The 20247-nt window shown below is 31.6% G+C and overlaps 1 non-coding gene across 1 annotated transcript; it reads right to left on the bottom strand.

Moving 5' to 3' along the window:
- Positions 1 to 19380: 19380 nt before the first annotated feature.
- On the bottom strand, positions 19381 to 19452 carry TRNAP-AGG (transfer RNA proline (anticodon AGG)). The gene has a single exon. It is a non-coding gene; the product is annotated as a tRNA-Pro (tRNA).
- Positions 19453 to 20247: the final 795 nt, after the last annotated feature.

A 20247-nucleotide genomic window follows, 5' to 3' on the forward strand; every position in this document is an offset into this window, starting at 1 on the left:
GTACAGCATCCAGTAGCGTTCTGGCTTTCCAAGATCCAAATCGTCCTCATGTTTTCATTCTAAAAGACGTCATCGAGAAATCAGATTGCTTTTAGTTTTTATTTTAAGATGGTCAGCAGATTGGGCTAACGCATGCGATCCTGGTTCTGGGCCTGCGAGCATAACTTCCAGTCGTTGTGCAGAAAGAAGAGCATGTGCCAAATTTGATGGCAATATCTTCCAAATTACGACCTGTACATGGACAGGCAGACGAAAGGACGGACATCGTTAAATCGACTATGAAAGTGATTCTGGAGTATATGTTGGACTAATATTTTTGGGCGTTACAAACATCTAAAGACTCATATTATATATATTGTATTTGAGGGACTACAGAGTGACTGTGTATTCTAAATGACTTTTATATTATTTGTTTATTTATAGTTAAATTTGTACGTGTTTTTACGTGCAGCTATCATTCCGGAAGTTGATATGATCCAATACGCAATTGTTAGGGATTTCAAAAATATTACTTTCCTTTTTTTCTTGAGTTTCTCCTTAACCGTGTTTGTTGTTAGGATTCTATCTCTTCAGTACACTTACTCACCATTTGTTCCAGCCACATTACAAACACATACTGTCATAATTGTCTAAGAAATTCTTTATGAATGTATCATTAAAAGCAAAACTAAAATGAAAGCAACAAAAATCCAATCTTTCATATCCGTTGTACGTGTTGATAGTTTATTCACATTAAACTTTTATATGAAGTACACAGATAGACAACATACTCTTACATAGCCCAGCAGTTAAGCAAGTAGTCAATGTATCCCTTACAGGTAGTAATTGTTACTAATGTCAGACCACTTCGCTGAATTTATATATTTTGGGTCATTTGACACGTATGTGTTCTTTGTAGAGCATAGAGATGCCAGTTGGTTACTTTATAAATCCCAGGTAATTTAGCGAAAAGACAATTGTCACTTAAGTGTCTCTAAATAATCTAGAGTGCAGTCAATTTAAACGTTTATTTTGTACTACACTTTCAAAAGTAGTTATTTTACCCACCAGAAGTAATCTATTGTAGAGTTGTCGGAGGAAGGTTTGTTTTCAAGCAATCGGTTATTGGATTGTCTATGGTATGTCTTTTAAACTGAATCTATGTTACTGGTATGTGAAGCCAGTGCGGAAAAGCTATCAGTCATTCACATTGTAATCCAAAATGGTCTATTAATTCTCTGCATAGAACACGCACTTGTTAAAATTGTCATCCTAAATGATAGGTTAAATCACTAGTTCGGGACAGTCTTATAGAACTGCTGGGACATATGTTTGCTGCTTTATAATGCAAAATATTAGTCTTTACTATTTTGCTACATAAATTGCCAAATCTACAAAATAAAGTACTTTTTATCTTATTTTTATTATTCTTTTTGCAGTTGCAATGCTATAAATTTTAAGGTCCCACAAAATAGGGTTGTAAAAAGTTGATCTAAAAACATTCATACACTTTTCTAAAAGCATAAAACTATTTATGAGGAATAAAAAGATATGTATAAATAGTACTTGGATATGATCTTAGTTTATAAGAATCTTATGGTAAAAATACACAAATTTAACAAAAAAAAATATTCATAGTTTTTATTAACAGATACCTGATAAAATGTTAAGTTTTGTATTTAAAATTTAAACCAATATTTAACTATGTATAGATTAAAAAAACAATGAGTTACCCAAAAATAGTCTCTAATTTAGATTTTCATTTACTGACATTTTCACATTGACACATGTCAATTAGTGGCATAATAACTGTCAACACAATGTGATATATCACCAATATGGACATTCAATACTTGTACTTGTAGCTACAAACAGCCAACATACTCAAAAACATAACTGCAAACAGGCATTCATGTTTTCTGTATTCCAAAAAATTAAGAACACAGAAAAAAAAAACAATATTAAATTATGTGAATAAAAATACAAACCCTTGATGCAAATAAGAATACATAACAGGTGTACATATGAATACGACTACTGCTGACAAGAGTACAGTTTTGTTTTTAAACTTGTAAATAAATGTACTCGTATCCATTTGAACTTGTATCTCAACCTGGTGATGGTGCTTTAAAATGCAAAACATTTTTCTTGTTTATTTTTCTGTAAATGTCAGTAGTGTGAGTAGTATGTTGTAGTTACATTTGTACTACTGTCATTTATATGTTCCAAATAAGATGTGATACATACATCACTTCACAGAGACCAAGTTGATGGTAGAAGGTTAATAACAGACTGATAATATTTTAAACCACAGTTACCTATGTGGTAAGTGTGTATATGTAAATGATGACATGCCTTTAGAGTACTGAAAAGGTACGTTTCGAAAAAGTACTTAGTTTAAATAATTTTCGTGTACAAAATAGACCCAAAGGATTAGAACCAGAATTGCTCAAGGAATTTTATATAAAAACTTAAAAGATCAAAATAAGAAACTTTGCCCAAGGAACCATACCTCTAAAATGAATTCTTATGTTACTTATTTTGACACAAAGGTCAAATATTGAAAAACCATACTTTAACCCATTTAAAGTGCCCCAATCGAGTCTAAATGTATGACCGACCCCCACTAACTTTGGAGGGACGACCAATACATGCTAGTGGCACCTCCCGGAAAATTTAAAAAAATCACCATTTTTGGGACTTTACATGATGTATGTATTGTAAATAAATTTCGTTTGTGAATGAACAAATTTGGAAAAATATGCTTAGTCAAATTCTCCAAATTTTTGGAAATTGACGCCTTGGAGACCAACATTATTCATGTTATTCGTATTGAAAGTTCAGAATGCGCTTCGTTCAGAACATATGCCCTGAAAAAACCCTTTACTTCTTTTATAATTTCATTAATTTCGGTTGTGTGCACAAAATGAAAAATATGGTTCGGTATAGTTACGGCAACTAAACTATAAATTTGAGTATGATTCATAGAAACATAATTATTTTTCAAACAACTAAAAAATCATAATTAGGAAAACATATTTTATTGGGTATAACAAAGCGTCATAGGCGGGAAGTTTTGATTTCCTTCTTTAATTTGAAAAAAGAGTGCCACTGAAGCACACCAAGCTCATAGTGAATGAGTTCCATCAATTTCAATTTGCGAGAGAGGGTTTGTTTGGTTTAGAAGTGGTGATTTTGAAACGGAGAATAATGAACCAGTCCAGAAAAAAAGTTTAAAGAATATGAATTGTAGACATTACTTCATGAAGTTTGTTTTCAAACTCAACAAGAGCTTGTAAAGTCATTGGGAGCTACTCAAGCAGCAACTTTAAAACTTTTGGGAGCAGCGGGATTCATCCAAAAGCAGGGAAGTGCTTTTGGAAGCACTTCCCGGAAGTGCAAGAAGATCGTGTGTGAAGCGTAGGAAATTGCACGTGAAGCCCGGCCAACCAGCAGAATCGACACCAAAGCCAAATATCCATGGCGCTAAGGTAATACTCTGTATTTGGTGGTAGCAAAAGGGTGCTTTCAATTCTTAGCAGCTGACGTCTGTCCAGACTATCACAGGCAAGCTGTACCGAACACAACTGATTCATTCGAAGCGAGTATTGTCCGAAAAACGCCAGAGTATGCGGCCAGTCAAGAAACAGTAATGTTCTATCATGACAAGGGATATATTTGGAGTAAAACTATTTAAATTATTTGGTATGCCAACTCGGGAGCAAGCCATATACAATTGGCCGCCTTTGAATCTGCTATCGATGATTGTTGCCTCAATTAAATGCTTTGAAAATATGTTTATGGTCCATCTTGTTCCGTTGCATAATTTTGACGCGGTTTAGTTTCGGAGAAGCATTATCGGTGATCCAAACTTCAATGTCAATACATGTGGTGGCATCATAAATTTTGGTGCCAAAACTTCGTATTCCCACAGCCAATCCGAATTTTTGTAGTTGGTTGTAAGACTTGGGAATACCTTGTCGGTGGTAATGAAATCCTTTAAGTTAATTGCAGTTTCCGATGCCCAACAATCGCTTTGATAATGCTTCGGCAGAAGGGTATTGCAGCAAATGCACATGAATGTTCATTGATAGTGTTCGGCTTCTGTAGCTTCATTTCCAGTGAAATAAATTTGAAGGAACTTCGCATCATCATGGGGAAGCGGAAGCAGTGATTCAATTATATGGTACATTTGGCTTTGAACTTCAATGGTGGACATGAAGCAGACGTTGTTTATGATATTAGTTGACCCGAAAGACGTCATTTGAAGTAATGAGTTCTACTTTCTGACATTTTGAAGGAAGTGGTTGGAAGTCGAAGTGGCTCCGGAAATGTAACATAGAAGCGGCTCAGGTGGCTCAATAATTGTTGTCAGAACTTTACCGTTCGAACACCACATTCCCGGGAATTCCTTAGGGTACTTCAAAACGCTGCAATGCAAGCAAAACTTGTTAATTGTGCCAATCAGTACGTCCTTGTGATTCCTTCAGTCATTATCCTTATTGTAATGAAATGCCGTCAACTTCAAATCGATTATTTCTCTTTATCGAGCCACTCGGAAGCTATAGGCTTCTATTATTTCGATATGCTGTTGGGGTGACTCTACAGCTCTCAATGGAGATGCACTGCGACGCATTTGCTGAAGCCGTGATTCGCATTCTCTTTCCGTTTCTGCGGCTCTAGACGTAGATGCCCTTTCGCGGTTTCCTCAAGACCTAAATCACATTCTCTTTCTATTTCGCGTCTGTAAACGTAGATGCCGTTTCCCGATTCTTGCAAAAAATTCTAAAACACTTGTTACTTACTAATTTGACTTAACTTTAGCTTTTTAACTGATCAACACAAAACTGCAATTAATGCAAAGCAGATCAAATGCATCGATATAAAAGAACTTTTACAGCACAATGTTGCACATTATTAACCGCAGCCTATCTGTTTTATCGAACCATATGAAAATTTGGTGATTACCGGACATGTGCTGGAATGTATTCCTTTCTTCGCTTGCACCAAATCATTTGCTTCAGAGTTACCCAATATTTTATTCTAAACATTCCCTAAAATTTCATGAAAATTGGTGCAGAGCATGCTTCGTCAGACTGCTATTTGATTTGATCGATGCAGAACGCTCTTTCAGAACGCTTCACTTCAGATCAGAGTATCCAAAATTGACTTGATTCGGTCTTGGTCTCAAAAGATGAGAAGTTCTTTTGGTTCGGAATCCATAAGTTGCCATAAAGATCGGAAGAAAGTCATTACAATGGCCAATAACACTAGTTTACAAGGTTTTTGCTCATGAATTGAAACATATGGGGATTTGTGTATTTAGGTCTTCTAACTTCGGAAAAAATATTAAAAAAAATTCTGGACGTCAAACTTTTGAGATATTTATTAAAAAAGAAACGTGTAAAAATGTACATTAAATTAGGACAAAAAAAATGAAGAATGAAGTGTTTAGTCCTCTTTTTATAATTATTTTCATTTGTCTCCCTCACGACACTTCAACAGTAGTCTCCTAGCATATTCTGATCCCAAAAACCTTGATAATTCCTCTCGAAAAACTTCAAATCTTTATGGAAACGCTCTCCATGTTCATCACTCATGTGTCCTAGGTTTTCCGGGAAAAATCCACATGAGAATGTAAAAAGTGAATTTTGAGGGATATATTTACACTCATCAGTTCAAAATTATGTAATAAATTCGCAACAATATCTCTGTAATTTTGACTTTTCTTATTCCCCAAAAATTCTTGAACAACCAGTTTAAAAGAATTCCATGCTGCATTTTCAACATCGACTCTCAAATTTGGTATCAACCAAAATTTTTCTTATTTGAGGACCCACAAATATCCCTTATTTTAGTTTAGCCTCAGAAAGACTCGGGAACACGCTTCATACATATTGAAATGCTAGTTTTGTCTTATCTAAAGCTTTTACGAAATTTGTTAATGTAAATAAGCATTTTGCAGTGTTTATGTTATAGGAAAACCTCGATTTGACTGAATAATTTTTCAGCAAATAAATCAAAAATGGCCTGGGTTTATTTTACACTTTCTAGAAGACATTTTAAAATAGTTTTTACTTTAAGCTGGCCACACACGGATGATTTGTTAGTCCGATTTGTTCGTGTTCGACTAGTTAATGGGGCTGTGCGCGAACAAAATCACAAGTAATTGAAAATTTTCAATCACAAATCAGGCGAACAAATCATTCCGTGTGTGGCCAGCTTTAGAGTTTTGTATTTAATAGCGATTTATTAACGTTTATCTACAAGAAAGATGTACTTTTAAACAGTATTTATTTTTTTCCCGTTAATTTTTTTTGGAATTTGTCAAAAAAATACAACTCTGAAAGTAGCTTCGCCAGAGTATTGAGTACCCAAAAACGATGTAAATACTTAATTACTACAATTCGGTACACTACAGTATGCATTAGTAGTACTCAGGGAAGGTGAAAAATAAAAACCCATATATCTCAAAATTTTGACGTATAGGTGGGAAACAAAAAATGATCAATTAACCAGCGTCCCTAGCTCCTCTCAAAAATATAAGTTTCATTCCATGAGCAAACAAAAATGTTTGATTTGTAAACTAGTGTAATTTGATTAAATTTATATTTCAAAATCAAATTTAAAAATTTGAAAAATCCCGTATTTTTAAGTAACTTATAACAAAAAGTACTAACTACTCATGGCTTTGGTACTAAAAATAACTATTAAGCTTTACAGTTTACATCTCTATTGCCCTCACATTCAAGCCTTCTATAGAAACTCTTCCTTGATTGCACTCTTCTGTCAGTTCATGTATCATTCATTTCGGTTAGGTTTTGTTGCTGTTACTATTATTTTTTTTTGTGTGTGTTCCTTGTATCTCCCTCTCTATGGACTTGTTCATTTATCTTCATTGTGTTAAACTTCAACTACTAACAAACCATTCAAGCGTATGTTAAGGGTTTTAAATGAATGCATTTGTCGTACTTCCCATTTGGTACATTGTTTGAATTTACATTTGCATGTACATTTATGTACGCAAGTTAGTATGAATGAGTATGCAGGATACCTTATCCTTTATGGCTTTAATTTATTTACTCAAACCAATTTTTGGTTATTTTAAAATTTACACAAGACTTGTAAATTGTTGAAATACGAACACAAATATATACTCTCTTCAATAAACACACATACACACATATTGTGGCAACAATATTCACAGAATTTTGCAATATAAACTGAAATGATGGACACTAGCCTGTCCCTGTTCAGTCTGTCTTTTAGTCAGTCAGTTAATATTTGGCTTATATTTGTAAACATCACTCAGTAACAATCTCTGGTTACAATATGCAACTCTATACATTATAAAACAAAAGTATTTTCCAATGCAAATATCTAGATACTTATGTACTATATGTATAAGCCTAAACTGATGTTTTTGTTGTTGATGTTAGTATGTTATCCTTGTAAATATAGTTAAATAAATGCAACATCATTTGTAGTTCTCAAACTACTTTAATAGCAACAACAACAGCAACAATACCTAACACTACTGCATTTTGGTATTGTAAATTACAGGGACCTATATAGGTAAATATTGCGTATAAGTCAAATCCAAATATGTATTGCTTATTGGTTGCTACAAACATCATTCATTCATCTATCCATCCATTCATCTATCCATCCATCCATCCATCCATCTATCTATCTATCTTTGTAACCTATTCATCCTACTCGTTTGAATTTATACTTATGGAGTCAATCATTTTGTCAGAAACATATACAAACATAAATTTTTGATGCTGCCAATAGCCTGCAAAAAAAACTTACATACCCTTTCCAAATGAATGTAACGTATAGTGTAGAGAATCAAATAATACCTGGGCTTTTATTTACAAAACCCTATAGAGGTAATATTCCATTACTCATTTAGAGAGTCATCTACATACCTACACATATTATAAACATGCGTTGAAGTATGCAAATTTGGTAAGAAAATTATTTGAATGGAAAAATCGTTTTTTTTTTCGTAAACAAATAGAATTTGAAAATGAATTTTTCATAAGATTTCATGAAAATGATAGGTTACTTAATGCTACTTTATAGATTTTTTATATTTTGACTTTATGTACAAGAATGCTTATGATTATAAATTTTACTCGAAATAGGCTAGAAAGCCATGCAAAGTCTCAGGGGCATTGTTTCCCAAGATAATCCAAAATATTAACTCAGCAACTTAAAATTATTAATTGTTGTCCAACTGAACCTTTACGATAGATTAGAAATTAATTAGACCTACTGAATAACGGTGATATATCCAATATATCTGACAAAAATAACCTATCCCATGAAAATAAGTAGCTTACTCACCAGTGCTTTCCCACCTATATCGATAGTTCTGATAGAAATGATGGTAATCAATATTCAGTCCATTAGTGTTTACAAACCGGTTAACCGAAAAACCGGTTTTTCTTTGAAATCTCGGTTTTTTGCGAACCGGTTAATTTAAAATGTTGATTTTCGGTTAACCGGTTTATTCGTTTTTTATCACTCGGTTAACCGGTTTCTAAAATTTGGTACTAAAATTAATAAATCTCATGTTTTTGTACATTTTTATTCATTGTATACACATTATTGGTCTGATTTGAAACCTAAACTACTGCTTTACAATACAATATTAATATTTAAAAAAAAAATTATAACACCGTGATACAATTTTACATTTTTTTGTTGGACTTGAACGACACTATACACATATGAAACCTGAGATCATATATAGTAGAACTGCGTTTTCAGTTTTTCATTTTGTGATCCTTTCTCCCTTTTAAAGGACTTCAAAGTTTTAAGGATATACAAATTTAAACAAAATTATTTAAATAGTTCTGCTCATTAGTTTTTCTTTATATGGATATCAAATGAAAGGGGACAATTTCTAGAAGTAGATAGTTTTTTTTTATTTTTACTTTTCAGGACGAAAAGTTGTAAAAAATGTCCTTTGAAAAATGTATCCTTTTATATCCTTGAGAATTTCCAATATATTTTTCTAAAAAAAATATATGTTGAAACTTTAACACATGCTTAAATTTCGTTCTTATAGCTTTATAAGTTAAGCCTAAACAGAAAAAAACATTATTTGCTTATAGGTCCTTTTTTGGGACTTTTTTCTGTTTCATATCAGAATGTCGAGGTGATAATAAATTTTAAAATTATCAAATATTTAATTAAAAATTTGATTTACATTTTTTGGTTGAAATTTGACTGAGATAATAATTTTGAAATTTTTACAAAATAAAATGGATTTAGCACTTTTGTATATTTATACTATAAATATATATTTTATGTTTATGATTTTCTCTCTTTTATTACAGTCAGTGCCAAGGCGTATTTAACAAGGTGACAGCAGTGGCGAATTGAAATAAATACAGGCGAATTCACTTATTTTTTATATATAGAGTTTGACATACGGGCGTACGGGCGAATATTTTTTATATATATAGTTTGACATTTGTTCGTACTATTTCTATAATCAGCTGTGCTGCCGATGGCACCTTATTAAATGCACCTTGGTCAGTGCAGTCAGTCATCTCTCTGCTGCTTAACGCACACAAATATACTCATGGTGGTATGTGTTTGCCCATGACTGATTTATAGTTATTTAATATTAACAATTCCTGACTACTAAAAACTACAATCTTTAAAGCTGTGTATACTTTATAGGACATTTTATGTTTTCTATACGTATATGACGGTTAAACGGTTTAACCGGTTTTTTCGATGTCGGTTAACCGAAACCCGGTTTTCTAAAAAAAACAGCCAATTTTCGGTTAACCGACAAACCGGTTTTTTAAAAGGTCGGTTTTATACCCTACACCACCATAGTGGGGAGGATATTATGCGTTTGTGTAGATGTTTGTAACGCCCAAAAATATTAGTCTAACACCCACCTTAAAATATACCGATCGACTTAGAATCACTCTCTGAGTCGACGTCCGTCCGTCCGTCTGGTTGGCTGGCTGTCCATGTAAAACTTGTGCGCAGAGTACAGGTCGCAATTTTGAAGATATTTCGATCAAATTTGGTACATATTATTTTTTCGGCTCAAGGACCAAGCCTATTGAAACTGGCTGAAATAGGTCCACTATTTCACCTAGCCCCCATACAAATGTCCTTCCGAAATTGGACTTTATCGGTCATAAATGTTAAAATTTATAAATGTATCTCCACAAGTTGCGCTCCAAATAAGTTTTATATATACAAAATTCGTGTCACCAAATTTTGTTACGATCGGTCCATAATTAGTCATAGCTCCCATATAGACCCGCTTCCGAAAATCACTTTAACGTGCATAAATCGCTTAAAAATGTTGGTATACTCACAAAATTCAACATAGTAAACTTTCATGTAGACATAAATCACACGACATAATTTCATGGTGATCGGTCCATAATTGGTCATAGCCCCCATATAAGGCCCACTTCCGAAAATCACTCAAAAATATAAATTATTGAAATTTTAAAAGAAAAATGTTTTTGCTCTTTTACTTAGTGTAGGGTATTATATGGTCGGGCTTGACCGACCATACTTTCTTACTTGTTTATAAACACTACATGTATATTGCATGTTATCCTATGAAAGAGTGTCTAGTTATCTGAAACACCTACCTTTAGGTAGTTGTTTTATACAGAGAAAACTAACCCTAATACGATAATCCCAAAAGAAAGTGTCGGACTTGGGATATTTGAAGCTAATCCCCAACTTTTTTCTATTCGATTGTAAGTTGCAGCCTTCATTCTATGATATTCAGTTAAAGTTCAACTTACGATCCACAACGATACCAAAATATTTGGCTCTGATGTTAAGACTGATGAGTCTCAAGTGAGTTAGTATCATTTTCCTAGGATTTATAACAAGTTCACACCCATTTGGTCAAATGGCCTAGCAAGCCCTTTAGAATGTCCCATATAGAAATTGACAATAGTTTATAGTACGAAATACCATTTAGCTTCCGAGAGTATGCTCTCTTATAAAGTTTCTCTATTAGCAATGCTTTTAATACTTACTAGAAATAATCGAAAACATAATTCCTTGTTAACTCCAAGACTCAAATATCCACAAATATCGGGTCTGGAGTGATTTTCTTGAACATATCCTCAAACTCCAAGACATTTAATCACCAAAATAGATAGAATTTCTAATATTTTTACATACATAATAGTTTATAATTCTTTTTTTTACAGTGCTTTCAGAAGAAAATGCAATTTCGTAACAAAGACAACTCATTATCCATTTCGCAGGACACCTTAGTAATTGGAGAGTTGATGGATCCGATACAGTCTTCAGTTGAGCCAGTGTAATATCATTGACTTCGAATGACCTACATAAACCCCCAGTAGCACATATTCATCAACGGAGTTTATCAGACCTAAGTTAACAAATCTGTTTCGTTTGAGTTGCTTAGAAAATTATTGACTATTGGAATTTAAAAATTTTACAATCTAGACAACGTTAAATGTTTAAGTATTCGCAAGGGATTGCCAAAAGCATTTTCTGAAGCTTTTTATGTTCTTGTGTTCTCTTTGAGTCACAGTTTCTATGTATGCACTTCATATAGATCTTGAAACATTTAGACCTGTTAGAGAGTTGCCTTACATTTACACCCTGTATTAAAAAAAATCTCTTAACGTTTAATCTTTGCATATTTAAATAGTGGCTTGTTCTTCGACGAATATTTTTATTGTTCCGACGACGTAACTTTTGCAGTAATTGCTAAAATATTCTAGCCTGTTTAGCCAATAACTCCTACATTTTATAAAATTTTGTAATCCGGGGGTTCTGCATTGAGGTAAAGCCCAAGGAATTGTGCTTTGTTGGTCTATACTTCACTTCGTTCACTGAATTATATATAATTCAGTGGACGAAGTGAAGTAGGATTAGCTAGGCAGTTGAATATTGGGCGTATTATGTATTCAGCCTGTTGCTCATCACTGACCTTAGGTGTACCAGAACTACACTTGTTTTCCAAGGTTTTCCTTCGTGTCTACTTTGGGTGAATTCCAAGTACAACATTCCTGTACAAAGCTTGTGTATACGAATTTCGATCTAATGAATGTAGCGCATAAGTGCGTACGAGACCGAAATGTTTTGACTATCCTTGTCTCTCTCAGGGTGTTCATAAAAAACCGGTGGACGGCGAATGCCGTTCAGTTTCGAATATGGAGATATCCCCAAACTTAATAGCGACCATGTCTTCATTCTTCGTTGGGTTACAGAAGGACTGAACTGTAGCCCACAACTTGCCAACTCCTGAACTTATGTTATAGATTATAAAATGATCTTTCAATTTCTTCGTGATTCAGCTGGACCATACTTGTTGATCTGCGAGTCTCGCTGCTTCTTACAAATATAATTGCCCAGCAGGAGTGAAACGAGCGAGTGATGCCGTGACGGCTTTAAGGAACTGCGATGGTAGGAGGTTAGTTTGTAGCATTAAGGTTGGCTATATTTAACTCTGACATCAAACGAAGACTTTATAATACCGAGCTTTAACACAAATAAGCATAGACCACAATATAGCTATGGTAATTAACATGAATTGGCTTCAAGAAAATTTTTATTAGTTACTGAACATTCTACTTGATGGTCTCTCCTCATGAAATTCGTACTGGATTGAAAGATTGTGATGATCTTCGTATTCTTGATAACAAGGCGAATTTATACAACTGAGAATTCAAATACGAATTCAGGCAAATTGGAACACAGTTATTAATTTGTCTATTATATGTAGTTTGACATTCAAACTTCGTACATAGAAAATTGATGAATTCGATTCAATTTGCCTGAATTAGCTTTAGTCACCTGTATAAATTATCAATATTTTGTTGCCTATTTTATTATCATTTTGTATTACTTTACAACTATTCACAGCAAAAACCATAGGGTAACATAGAGGCGAGACGTAATTGTCAAAAACCTATGTCTGTTGTCAAAAACCTAACTCTTGCATCAACAAAATACATGCTAGTCAATGTATTTTGTTTTTGTATCAAACATATGATTTGTTCTATTTTTATTTGACAAATCGGAGGTGTCTCGTCTCTATGTATAATTCTCTATGGCAAAAACTTTGTATGTAAATGAAATTGGCCGCAATAAATTACAATTCAAGCAAATGTTATTTCAATTATAATGACAAATGATGCAAAATATAAAAACAATTTTTACAAAATCCTAATGAAAATAGCCGCCAACACAACTTAATATTTCAAAAAAGCCGTACTATTTTTCTAAAATATAAAATTCAACACATTCACTCAATTAGCTGCTGCAATCTCTTTTGAAATTATTGCTATTCCTTCTACCAGCCAATTTCAATCAGACTTAACAAGTAGACCCCATACATACACTCGTACATGTTAAAACTAATCAACCATATTCAAATGAAAGGTGACATATAATTAAAATAATTTCATATTAAACTAATACGACATGTGAGTGCAAGATTTAACAAAATGTCACAGTATATTTAACATTAATGACAAAACTAAACATTGACAAACTTGGGCAAAAAAAAAAAACAAACAGGCAAAAAATGAAATGAATATTAAGGAAAACACGTACGTACTCACACTCAACGGAGCAACAAAGCCGAACACACAAAGTAATGGAAAGAAAAAAAAAACTGCTCACATCAAACGGTGTGTAAGAGCCTCTTTACGCCTCAATACCCAGATAACAATAACAACAGCAATATCAATTTTAACCTCAAAATGTCACATACATTCAGGAATATGGCAAACGAGCAAAATTATGAAAAAAATTGAAATCACTTTTTATATATAACCAACTATATAAATACATGTGTATGTATAATATAATCTATATACATTGTATATGGATGACTTCAACGATCTCAATACTCACCCTGTGATTTGATGTAGTTGACTGGCTGACTGACTGACTGACTACGGCTGCTTGATTTTCAATTTGTTGACATTCATTATGATTTGGGAATGTTACAGTTTATAAATAAAACTAATGTAATGTACTTCTATGTAATAGCAGAGATAGCACAGTGACATACATTAAATCACTCATTTTATACCAAACGATTTTTCTATAGAGAAATATTTGATAAATTGAGAAGTATTTAATAAATTACAATCCAGCAAAAACTTGACAATGACTTGCAATTACTGAACAGCTTACTTTTAAATGACTACTTCATACCACCTGCATTACAAATAAGTATTTTAGTAATGGCTGGCATATAATCTGATACATAAGTAGTTGTTTATGAGCTGGTTTACAAAATTCAGAATTATTATTTTATCCCAGCTGTTAAGCAAGTAGTCAATGTATCCCTTAAAGACAGTAATTGTCACAAATGTCTTATCACTTGGCTGACTCGATTTAATATATTTTGGTCATTTGACACGTGTGTGCTAGTGTTTATAAACCGGTTAACCGAAAAACCGGTTTTTCTTCGAAATCTCGGTTTTTTGCGAACCGGTTAATTTAAAATGTTGATTTTCGGTTAACCGGTTTATCCGGTTTTTATCAGTCGGTTAACCGGTTTTTAAAATTTAGGTCTAAAATCAAGAAATCTCATGGTTTTGTGAATTTTTATATTCATTGTAAACACATTATTGGTCTTATTTGAAACCTAAACTGTTGATTTACAATACAAACCTATTTATATTGATATTTTTAAGAATTACAATGATTCTAAATAGTAGAGGACGATGAGTTTACTTAAAAACTTTTTCAGAATAAATTGCACATAATGAAACTATTAAAAATGAAATTCCGCATAATTCTAGAAGTTAAGTTAAATCTTAATAATGATTCATTATAAACTGAGTGATGATTTTACCTAACGTTAACTTGAATTTGATGTGCATACCTTATTTCAATCAATTTGAATTCATTAGTGTATTTTGTTCTTAAAATTTAATTTTATTAATCATTTCGTTAGCTTAGTGTTACTTTTCAGAAATAATTCAATGATTTGAAATATTTTTGAAATCTGATAATGGAGTTTTATTAATTATTTGGTAAGATTTATAACAGTTATGAAGAAGTGCGTTTGCACCTTATATGTCCTTTTTTGGACTTGGAACATTCTCTGTTTCATATCAGAAAGTCGAGGTGATAATAAATTTCAAAATTATCAAATATTTAATTAAAAAATTGATTTACATTTTTTTGGTTGAAATTTAATGAATACACCAATAATTAAAACAAGTATTATATATATAGTAACATATTTATACTCAATTCCATTTGACTGAGATAATAATTTTGAAATTTTTACAAAATAAAATGGACTTAGCACTTTTGTATATTCATAGTTATTTAATATTAACCATTCCTGACAACTAAAAACTACAAATTTTTAAGCTGTATATACTTTATTGGACAGTTTATGTTTTCTACGCATATATGACGGTTAACCGGTTTAACCGGTTTTTTCGATGTCGGTTAACCGAAAAACCGGTTTTCTAAAAAAGGCCAATTTTCGGTTAACCGTCAAACCGGTTTTTTAAAAAGTCGGTTTTTTTATAAACACTAGTGTGTGCACTTTTTAGTGCAGAGAGAAGACAATTGGTTACTTTATGCATCCCAAGTAATCTAGCGTGAAGACAATTGTCACTTAAGTGTCTCTAAGTAATCGAGAGTGTAGTCACTTTAAACGTTTTGTGAGTAATTCGAACAAACTGTTTTTTTACAAATTGTGTTAATATAATTCTCATACAGTTTATTTTTATTTTTGCTTAAGTATACTGATATCGCATGTAACATAGCATGAAGTCAATAGTCACTTTAGTGTCTCTTAGTAACCTATGGTGAAGTCACTTCAAACTTTTTTTTGTACTGCAGTTTATTTTACCCACCAGAAGCGTTGACTACCTTCGATCAGCTATCCGATAGTCACATTGTAATCAAAAGGGTCAATTGACCTCCTGCTTAGGACATGCACGTGTTAAAATAACTAGTCAAGTAGCTGATCAAGTAACCAGTTACAAAGCTAGTAAGACAACTGAAGCTATGTAACCAGTATGTGAAGCCAATGCGTTGGCTACTTTGGACCAGCTATTAGACAGTCCCATTGTAATCAAAAAGACACAATTGACCCCCTGCCTAGGACATGCCCGTGTTAAAATGACTAGTCACGTGGCTATTGAAGTAACTAGCTCCCACCCTAAATGATGGGTAAAGTGACTAGTTCGGTACTGTCTCCTAGAACTGCTGGGATAATAAAACGCTTTTAACGTTTTATTGATTAAATTTTTGTTGATTAAAATCTGGTACGGGTTTATGCCTTTTTGAAAACTTTCAAATATTTTCAAAATGAGATATGAATGTGATGAAAAGTAATATTTTGTATGTTTTACTTATTTAAGTCCCTATTTGTAAGCGAAGGTGGTAAGTACTTGCCTCAAATGACAACACCGTGTTAAAATGCCAATGTATAAGTGGTGAAGAGTAGTTATTTAAGCTTTTTTAACTCATTACTTTTCAATGTAAGTTTTTGCTGGGAAGTTATTCAAATTATATTTTCACTCATTTTCAAAATTTTTATATCCGCCATCAAAAAAGATAAGCGGTATCAAAATATATGTCGCAGACCCACATTAGTATATATATTCTGGGTCCTTAGATAAGATTCTAAAACGATCTAGCTATGTCCGTTCGACAGTCGGTCTGTTGATGACGCAATAGGGCCCAAGCTAAAGGAGCTAAGGAGATAAGTCTTTTAATTAAATTTTTATTTAAAAAAAAATACTTTTTTAGGGTAGTTAGGACCCACTGATTGCAAAAATCTAATCAAACTATGTCTAGACTTGAGTGTTCGAAATTTCGAACACTGGCGCTTATCCTATATGTCAGCTTCGTATGCAAGTAGAAATAAAAATAAATCCAGGGGCCGAATTACCGCATTCGATATCGAGTAAATTCGATCGTAATTTTCTTATTTGAAATTACGGCATTCGATATCAAGCATGAAATTTAGTAGATTTTGTTATAATTACGATATCGAAATTATTTTTCGATACGATAGGTCATTCGATCACTAGTGAAATTTTGAACAGTCAAGTTTAGACATGTTTATTATTTTAATTTTATTTTTTTTATTATTTTTAAAAATTAATTTAAACCCTAGCATCAAGATTCCTTTTTTTACTGGATTTTTTGTGTTTTAATTCAATATACAAATTACACGGTGCACCGCGGTGCTACGATGAAAAAAAACAACTTGGAAAACGACTTAGCGTGGAATATAGGTATTGCTGAGTACATTACAAATTGTGTCTAAAAATTTCAAAAACACCCTCAAATTCAGAAGTTATTCTAAAAAAACCGTTTTCAGTGATGTTCGTCGACTTATCGACCTGTAGCTTAGTCAGTTTTTGTCCGACTTTTTAACTGGTTTGGAAAGAAAACTAATTATGCTTTAAAATGGCGTGCAGTTTTTGATATAGTTGTAAGTTATAAGTATTACTTTTGTTAAGAATATCTAAAAGAAAAACTAAATTTATCAACTTTTTTGATTTTAGTCGCTTTTCATTGCTTATTCTGATATGAAAGCTTATAAATTTTATACCAATGTATAAAGAAAAATTAGTTCTTAGCAAAATATGGTTCTAATTATTCAAATTGGATGAAAATCTTAAAAGTTATTCAACTTTTCATAAACACTTTTTAGTATTTTCTCTCCCAGCACATTTAAATAAAAAAAAAAACTAACTATTAAAAAAATATTTGTACAATCTTTAATTTACAAGGTAAATTTTTTCGAACTTTTTTGGAAAATGTTCAATAACTTTTGCAAATATAAACCGATTTTAACAACTAATGTCACATTTTTGTCTATATAAAATTGTCTTTAAAACACTGTGCAAAACAAAATAGGATTTCATAGAAAAAATTAAAATTTTTTCGTTATTTTTAAAATTCAACATTATTTTAAAAATAACGAAAAAATAAAAAGTAAAGCGAAACTTTTTATAAAAACTTACACAATTTTATGCATACATTTTATGAAAGCTTAATTCTTTGCCTATCCATAGTTGTTTACAATTTTGAAATCTGTTTTAAAGTGTGTGAGTTAGAGGTACTAAAGCATTACGACCTACCCTAAAATATTTTTTTCAAAATATCTCAAAATTTTGAGGGTGTTTCAAAATCTTTGAAAACGTTTTTTGTATGTCCTCATCTAAGCCTACAACCTCCTTTATGTCGCTTTTCAAGTTTTGACAAAATGTGTTATTTTGTAGCAGAGTGTTATTAGCAGGGAAACCGGAAATATGCTCTAAAAAAAACGTTTTAAGCGTTTTAAATATGCAGTGAAAACTTTAAAATATGCTCTTAAAATTTAAAAAATATGCTCTTAAAAAAACAAACTTTTACATAATTTTTAACCAAAAACTATAGTTTTATTTAAAAAAATCAATACAATTCATTTCTAAAAAGGTAAAGTAACATAAATAAACAAAAATAACAAGAACTAAAATAAGTATAACGAAAAATAAATACAATATAAAAACAATAGGAACTTAAGTTATGAAAAGGCCTCGAGAGGCATTTTTTGATGATATTTTATATAAATATAAGTCACTTCTTCAATTAAGGTTATTATTGCAATAAATTAAAAATGTTGACTTAAATTTTCAAATAAAAATCGTTGTCTATTGGATCTGAAAACATTTTTATACAAAAAAAATATTCTTTCGACATCAATTGATGTTATAGGAGCAAATTTAAAAGATAATATTTCTTAGAACGGTTCAGTTTGAATTAGAACTAAATTTTTATATTTAGATGGTGCTATTATTAAAATAGTGCTTATTTTATATTAAAAAAAAGCCATATATTTTTAAATTTTGAAGTAAAAATCTGTAACACAACAGCGAAAAATAAGTAATACATAATTCGTTTTTGATAAAGTCAAAATATGCTATTAAACAGTAAAATATGCTCTAAAACGCAAAAATATGACATAAATATGCTCTTAAAACAAATATATGCAAAAATATGCATTTAAGGGTAAAATATGCAAAAATATGCACTAACAAATCGATGCCAAAATTCTTAAATAGTTCTGAAACGTGTAAATATCTTATCCATGTGCCCATTAGACTCACCAGAAAAAACATGCATTTGCATATTTTGGTTTCCCTGGTTATTAGTTATAGATACTTATAGTGAAAATAGCAAGGTATTTTTTTTGCTTCGAAAATGTCGAATTTTGCAACAACAAAGCGTCATATGCAGGAATGCTAAAATGTTGAAAAAGTATTCGAGATATCAAAGAGTTATATTGCTGTTTTATTCATATTTTTATGCATAATATATTTTAATTAAAATGGGAATATATTAAATAATAAAAAAATAATTTAAAAAAATGTTTCACTTGGGCTCGTCCGGGATTTGAACCCGGGACCTCCCGCACCCTAAGCGGAAATCATACCCCTAGACCAACGAGCCAGTTGAAGATGTTTAGACAATTTTGGTTTTTCATCATGTATTAAATAATTTCATTAAAACTATACTTATTGCATATTTAAAATAAAATCAAAGTTAAATATAAAACAGATAAATTTAACTTTATCAGCTATTGTTTAAACAAAAACTATTAAGACAAAATACGACTGCAGCTATGAGTCTAATAAATGAAATTTACTAATCACTAATTTTGTATTCAACTTCATAGAAATGTGCATATGATTAGTGCTTGATAAGTCGCCCACTTTGAATCAGTCCATGAACGAATTAAGTGATGATTTTCAAACATATTTATTTATGTTAATTAATATTAAAATATAAATCAAATGTCAGAGTTAAAACGATTAAAATAAAGAAAATATTTTGTAAAAAAAAAATGTGCTAAATTCATTAAAACTCAAGTAAGAAAGTATAATATAACACTGAGTAAATGTGCAAAAACTTTTGTTTAATTTCAATAATTACAAAGTCGAATTACTTAATTTAATAGTCACCATAGAAAGCGACTTTCAACTATCTATCTATCTTTCACATGATACTAATAATTCATATTACAAAAATTAAAAAAAAAACACCAAATACTGAACCCAAGACAAGCTGTCTTACAATGTATTAAACTTTTATTTATTCACCCACTACCACACAGATGTACTAAAATTCACACGACTCAGGTCAACTCGAAAACACCTCAACTCTAAACGTGTAAAATTTCATTAAGATACCTCAAACGATTCGCAAGTTACAACACTTATAAATAGTTTTGTAATCACTGTTCAA

The sequence above is a fragment of the Calliphora vicina genome, chromosome 2 (genome assembly GCF_958450345.1).
Source record: "Calliphora vicina chromosome 2, idCalVici1.1, whole genome shotgun sequence".
Lineage (NCBI taxonomy): Eukaryota > Metazoa > Arthropoda > Insecta > Diptera > Calliphoridae > Calliphora > Calliphora vicina.